This window comes from Phragmites australis, chromosome 10 (assembly GCF_958298935.1).
Source record: "Phragmites australis chromosome 10, lpPhrAust1.1, whole genome shotgun sequence".
NCBI lineage: Eukaryota > Viridiplantae > Streptophyta > Magnoliopsida > Poales > Poaceae > Phragmites > Phragmites australis.
Genome location: NC_084930.1, coordinates 15,595,566 through 15,602,198, shown reverse-complemented (window position 1 = coordinate 15,602,198; position 6,633 = coordinate 15,595,566). Strand labels below are relative to the sequence as shown.

Below are 6,633 nucleotides of genomic sequence, written 5' to 3'. Positions count from 1 at the left end.
CCGCCGCTACCCTTCGGTCGCCGCCGTCCCACTCCTCTCCGGCCGCCCAATCCCTCCCCAGTCGTCAGATCCGAAGCCCATGGCCAAGATTAGATCCATCTATACCCCTTCGCTGACCAACCCGAGACTGCCACATGTTGCCACTTAACCCAGTCAGCAGCCATGCCATGTCATCTAGCCACCTCAGCCGCCACCTAACCCTCTTTGCTGATGTGTCGCCCCTGTCACCATGCCACGTCAGCCAGAGCAGCCCAGTCAGTAATTCAAGCCTTTTCAGTATAAAAATAAAACTGATAATTCCCTTAATTGGTAATTTTGTAATTTAGCCCCTGAACTTTTCTGAAATAACAAAAAGAGCCCTATCTTTTTGCAGTTAGGTCCCTATACTTTTTCATAATTACATTTAGGTCCCTCTATTTTTACAAAAGGTCCCTGAACTTTCTGTTTAATTCAATATAAGCCCTTTTCTTTTTCCAGATTTAACCCTAGACTTATTTTAGCCCTAACTTTTTCATCGTAGCTCCGATTTAAACGATTCTTGCGCCAATGGATTCATTTTTCAGTGCTCTTTCTTTTTATCCAGTTTTTATCTCGTTGTTCTTTTGTTTTGTGCTCTGTTTTTAGTGTATCTTGTTTGTTTGTTTGCCGGTTATTGTGCGATTAGCCGACAATGTCCCGGATCAATTTGAGGAACATCAAGACCAGGAGCAAGAATACACTGAGCAGCAGCAAGGAGAAGGCAAGTGTCCTTGATCATTTTGAACCTATGTTTTTAAATGCTTTATTTTACAAAATTGCATGCAATGTCTGTCAACATGATGGGTAGTCACCTATGTTAGGGTTTTCCCTAGATTTTCCCTTATCATCCCTTGGAACCTAGATGGTTTATTGGTTAGGAGTCTTTTATGGGTAGACTGCTTAGCCTTGCTTTTGGGATATTGGGAAGTGTCATAATTTTGACTAATGAACATATGCAGTAATGATGGTTAATATGATGATGGTTTAGCAACATGGAACCTTAGGCCTTGAGCATAGGGATGTTGGTGATAGTGGTCATGGTTATGATGTTGGTTTAGCAATTGCTCAAGTAACCTAAGTAAGGACCGGTTCGTGGAGCGACAACCCAAGAAGTAACGTACCAACCACGAGGCTGATATGGGTAAGGCGTAACATACTGATTAGAGTCTTTCCAGTGTGCGCTGGGTCAGCACAAAAGGGGGCTTCTGGATAGGAGCTTTGCTTGCGTAAAGCCTGGCAGTGAAACCTAGTGGGCAGACACACACTGGTTTAGTCTCTGGTTAGTGGAAAGTGTCATACAGTGATTCTTGGTGGCACACCACTGGCGTGTGTTAAGTGTCTTGCAAACACGGCAACATGGAATTCACTTACTCGTGGGGAAAGCTGGACAACCTCTGCAGAGTGTAAAACTGTTATAATAGCCGCGCTTACAGATATGAGAGACTTGGATCACATGATTAGAGGGTGGATGGTTTTGGTTCTGGTACAGGGAGTACTAGATGGTGTGGTTTTGGTCTTAGTACAGGGAGTACTGGACGGTTGTGGTATGCAGGGTGGGGAACCTTGTATGCTAGATGATGGATTGTTGGGTTACATTCATTTAATACTTGTCTAATGCTTTTGGGTCCAAATGTGTTTTCATTACTCGCATTTATGCAAATATTACCTTGTGTCAGCCTATTCTTGATATAAGCCTGCATGTCATTATTTTCCCACACTTGCTGAGTACTTTATATGCTCACCCTTACTTTCTCCTACAAAAACATATGCTGCTCAGTGGAAGACTTTGAGGATTTTCAAGACGATGACCTGGTGTTCTAAGGAGCGTGTCTTCCAGTTGGTGCCTGTGGAGTATTGGTTGCCAATATTTTCGTCTCACTGCGTCGATTAGATGCTGTCGTTTAGGTTAAATTTTGAGATTGCTTAGGTGAAATCTTTTATTGTAAGAAGTGAACGTTTAATTAAATAAAGTATTACTTTTGTTACTTCACCTATGACGTCCTTATGTGTGTTAAACCATGAGTATTCTATTTCCAGGTGATGATTTGATGGATTCAACAATGGCAATATCTTCTCCAATACAAACATAATCTGTAACAAAACAGATGCATAAGGGAGTAATATATATAGCTAAAGAGAAAGGACAATAAAGGCGGTAGAAATATGTACCCTGCGGGGCAACTCTAGTTATATGCGCCTTCTTTGGTTTGTTATGTCGTGTTATAACTTTTGTTAGTGTACAACTCAATGTGTTCTTGGTCCCTTCCAACTTCTGAACATCGGGGCTTATACCAGTTGATTCTTTCTGATCCTTCAAAGAATCCATCTGTACCACAAATATATGTAGAAGTTTAATTATAAGATATAAAAAGAGTGTGGCACCGAGATCTACCAACCGAAGGGGTATCCTATGTTATTATAATACCTAATGTTATTGCCCTAGCTAACCAGCTATCAAAGCATACTGATTAAGATGTTGGCTAGATGAAACACCATTGTTAATTGCTCACAATCTAGCAAATATATGTAAAGTAAAATTGCTCTGTTTGGCCATTTCAAGACTCAGCACGCATAAAATTTGATAACAAATCCAAACCCGAAAAGTGGAAAGCTACTTCACAGTTAATTAGTACACGAATTTTGACGTGTGACTGGCCCGATTCCCTTTGCCAAGTTAAAAGAATTTCCATATGTTTATGAAAAAAAAATTACATATAATCTAGTGTTTCATTAATTACAACATATCATCTAGTGTTTTATTAATTACAACAAAAAAATACCTAATGTAATTAACTCTAGCTAACCAGCTATCAAAGCATACTGATTAAGATTAATAACAGTAAGTAGATCAATTTATTTACCTGTTCAGTCTTAGCTTTGGCTAGTTGGCTTTTTGCGGACTTGCAGTCTGGCTATCAAAGCATCCACGTGCGGACGTGCCTTTTCTTACAGTCTTGCAGTTGGAGAGCGTAGCCGGCGACGCGATTTGTGGCCAGCGGCAGCGCGAGCACGACGCGATCTGTGGCCAACGGCAGCGTGAGCTCGATGCATTCTGTGGCCAGTGGCATCGCGAGCGCGACGCTATCGTGAAGACGAGCACACGATCTGGGAGCGTGGCGGTAGCGGCAGGATATTTTATAGCCGACGATGGGCTGTTGGGTCACGTGGATGCTTTAATAGCTTCGGCCTAACAAATCGCGTGATGCTGTCAGCTTTTGGCCCAACGTTTCCCCTCCCCCGAGCCCGTCACCTCCCCTTCTCCCCAGCTCCTCGCCTTCGCCTCTCGCATCAACGAACTAAACGCTCCGCTCCTCGCCTCTAGGCTCGCCAAGCTTCTCCTGATCTCTTCCTCCCGCTCTCTGCCCGTCACCAAGATCGCATCCGCCAAGCGCAACTTCGGCCTCTCGGACTTCCTGGTCTCGTTGGTCCCGAGGTACCCCCACCTCTTCCGCTTCGTCAGCGACCCTGGGTCCGACGGGTCCTGGGAACATGTTCCTCGATCTGGTATCTTGGGATGTGTCTCCGTTTGGGCTCTTCAGGACTCTTCACCCTTCTCTCCTTTTAGATTTTTGTTCAAAGATTAGGTTGGAATTTGTATTTAGATTAGGTTCAAAGATTAGGTTGGAACTTGGAATAAAGAAGAGCTGCTACATATTTGATGATAATGATAGTTCAGAAAACCAAGACATGTTTCATGAATCAAGATACGCCAGGGAGCTAAAGACATGAATGCACGCTCAACAATTTTCTTTTGCAACTGTTTACAGGAATATTATGATCTAAACCGTTCAATGCTGGAGTTAGTCTTTGCTCCTGCAGAGGAATGGGTTGGACGAAGTGAAACTGAAATCACCGAGGTTAGGATATTTTCCAAAGATCCTTTCCAATAGTTAATCATAAGCAATTCTCATAGTTAATATGTGTTTTTTCTTATATATTCATACTTTTCTGGCTTACTGTTGCAGATCTGTTTACAAAACCGTCCCAAAGTGTGAACCTTGCCGACCTCTCCCATTTATATAGTTTCTACATAATTATTGCAGGTTTAACAAAGTAGGAAAAGAAACCTTGCCGACCTAACACAACAATGAAAAGTCCCGATGATACAAGAGATAACAAATCGTCATGATAATAGAATCTTATTACATAGGATAGCCAAATAACATGGTGGTAAGGTTTGCACATGCAGTCCAGCATAGAAGAAAAAACTTGCAATGCGCAAATTGGAAACATCCTCAAATTCTTCCATGGTGGTTTGTAATGTCATGTACTACTCTGATATATATATATATATATATATATATATATATATATATATATATATATATATATATATATATATATATATATATATATATATATATATATATATATATATATATATATATACTTTCTATCCATCTCAGTAGACAATAATCCACTTTTTTATCTTCCTACCTGTTTATTGTTAATTTTACAAAAAGCTATTTTTGGCCGACTACATTAAAGTTGTAATTCAGTTGCATGGCTGGAAAAAGCTCTTCTTTCCAGCGAGCATACTAATATTGTTTTTATTTTTTTGGCTACAAAAGAGGAAGAAATGAGCAACAAAGAAGAAGGGACAGCAGCAGCAGCACCGTCTCATAAGCATCTCAATCACTTTATTTCACTCAGGTTTGTACCAAAAATCAAGTTTTATTTATTTATCAAACAAATTAGAAAGCATTGCACGAAATGAATATTGCCATGTGATAAGTCATATAATTGGATCCGAGACAATTCAAATAGAACATATTGGTTATTGGAATTCTGAATTAGACGAAAATCTGTAAAGCTATAAGCATTGGAAAATAAGGTATGGATACTCGTTAAGGCTTAAGCGGATAGTTTGCGTTCCACGTAATTGATGTCTTATTTTTGAGATATATTGTTTCAATTTTTCTTCAAAAACAGGAAAACGCAATAATGAGTAGCTGATTAGATAGCATATTAGCTCTGTAGCAAGGCACTTCATCATAAAATACAATTTTCATGTGGTGACACAGAATTAAATTGTTGAGTATATAGCAAGACAGAGAGTTAATGCGCATGACATACTATTCTGTCGCTGAGAATAAATCGCATGTAGCGAGTGCCGAAGTTGTCTTGCTGCATGTGTGATTTGGACATCACCAGAGCACACACCTTCCAACAAGTCTGGAAGATGTGCTCCATCTGAACCTAATAGAGCTCCAATGACCTGCATGGCAAGCAAAAGTAAGTACGAATGACATAGGCCGTTGTACATATGTAATTATGAGATCATAACGTTTCCATCACCTGACATCAATTTCATTGTCAATTTCCATATATATCCACAAGCAAACAACTACCGAAAATAAAAAGAGCAAGAAATTCTGGCTTGCCTATTTGACAAGAATGTGCTTGTTTCAGGCTGATCAAGTTCATGCTGAACGGATGGTGTGGCTTGCACCCTCTTGGAGGATTGTGGACGATAAGTGATCCCCATCACAAGGCAAAGTAAATTGTTGCACCAGATTGGCCAATGCACAAAAAGTTGGCCCGATGGAGTACGAGCTGCTTCACAGCATCATGATGAACTGGGAATTAACATTGCCCTTGAAAAAATATTAGAAAGCTGAATTGCTCCAATAGCCTAGTATCAGTCTTTTGATTATCAAAACTTGGTAGGGTAGAGATAGCTTGTCAGAAATCGTGTATGAATAAATCAGAGCAAAAGTAACAATAGAATATTACAAACACCAATTGGTATAACAGAATTACTTGGCTAGGCATTAGACAAAAATTCACATGTACATCTATGAAATTACTTTGTGCAAATCTTAGTTGAGTTTAGTGATTAAACTTATGATTTCAGGCATTCCAGAAGAAAAAGAAATCCCTTTCGGAAAATCAGTGGAGTATTCTGGATTAATCTTGATGATCTCATCAGTTACTTTGTGGATGAGCAGATTAACTTCTTGCAGTTGCGGGGTTAAAGGAAGTTCCAATGAGAGTGGAACAAAGCTTAGACCGTCCTTATTAGGATATATGGGTAATGCTCCTCTCTGTAAGCAAGGTGTTACAAAACAATGATGATCTAGCAGAGATCCAAGACTTAGTGGTTAATACTTAATATTCAGTAACACTTGGTCAGAAGCTTGCCTTTGCAAAGTCTTCTTTGCGGATCGGAAAAAAAAATACTCTCTTGCATACTACCAGCATCAAAACAGGACAAAAAAACATTTGTATAACAATTTTCCGATAGCTAAGCAAACCCTATCATGTGTGGTAAATGATGAGTAATGTTGGCCTGATCTTCCGATAGGTAGCGATAAGTCGGTGGGTGAAGAACTCGACGTTGATGATCCAAAGGCTTCGACTCGAACAGATCGCCTCCCTTGCAATCACTACACCACAGCTTCGTTGGTTATCAACCGTGTCGCGCGGTTAACCTCGCCAAGAAGGCTCAATCCCTGCAAGCATACCGAGAACACAAGCAAGAACGTAGAAGATGCAATCTGAAATATTGCGAATAGAATTCAAGCACTCGAAGTCAGGGTTCCACAAACACTTGCGGCGGCCTAGTCGGTCCGGAACAAGAGCGAAAATCTCACAACTGTGTGTAGATCAATA

At 40.3% G+C, this 6,633-nt stretch overlaps 1 long non-coding RNA gene across 2 annotated transcripts; it reads left to right on the top strand.

The window, feature by feature from the left end:
- The first annotated feature begins 3,200 nt into the window (after positions 1 to 3,200).
- On the top strand, positions 3,201 to 5,862 carry LOC133930423 (uncharacterized). 2 transcript variants are annotated; one of them, XR_009911761.1, is made up of 5 exons: positions 3,201 to 3,451; positions 3,786 to 3,875; positions 3,984 to 4,285; positions 4,590 to 4,671; positions 5,431 to 5,862. It is a non-coding gene; the product is annotated as an uncharacterized LOC133930423 (long non-coding RNA). The 2 variants fall into 2 exon arrangements; XR_009911760.1 differs by lacking the exon at positions 3,984 to 4,285.
- Positions 5,863 to 6,633: the final 771 nt, after the last annotated feature.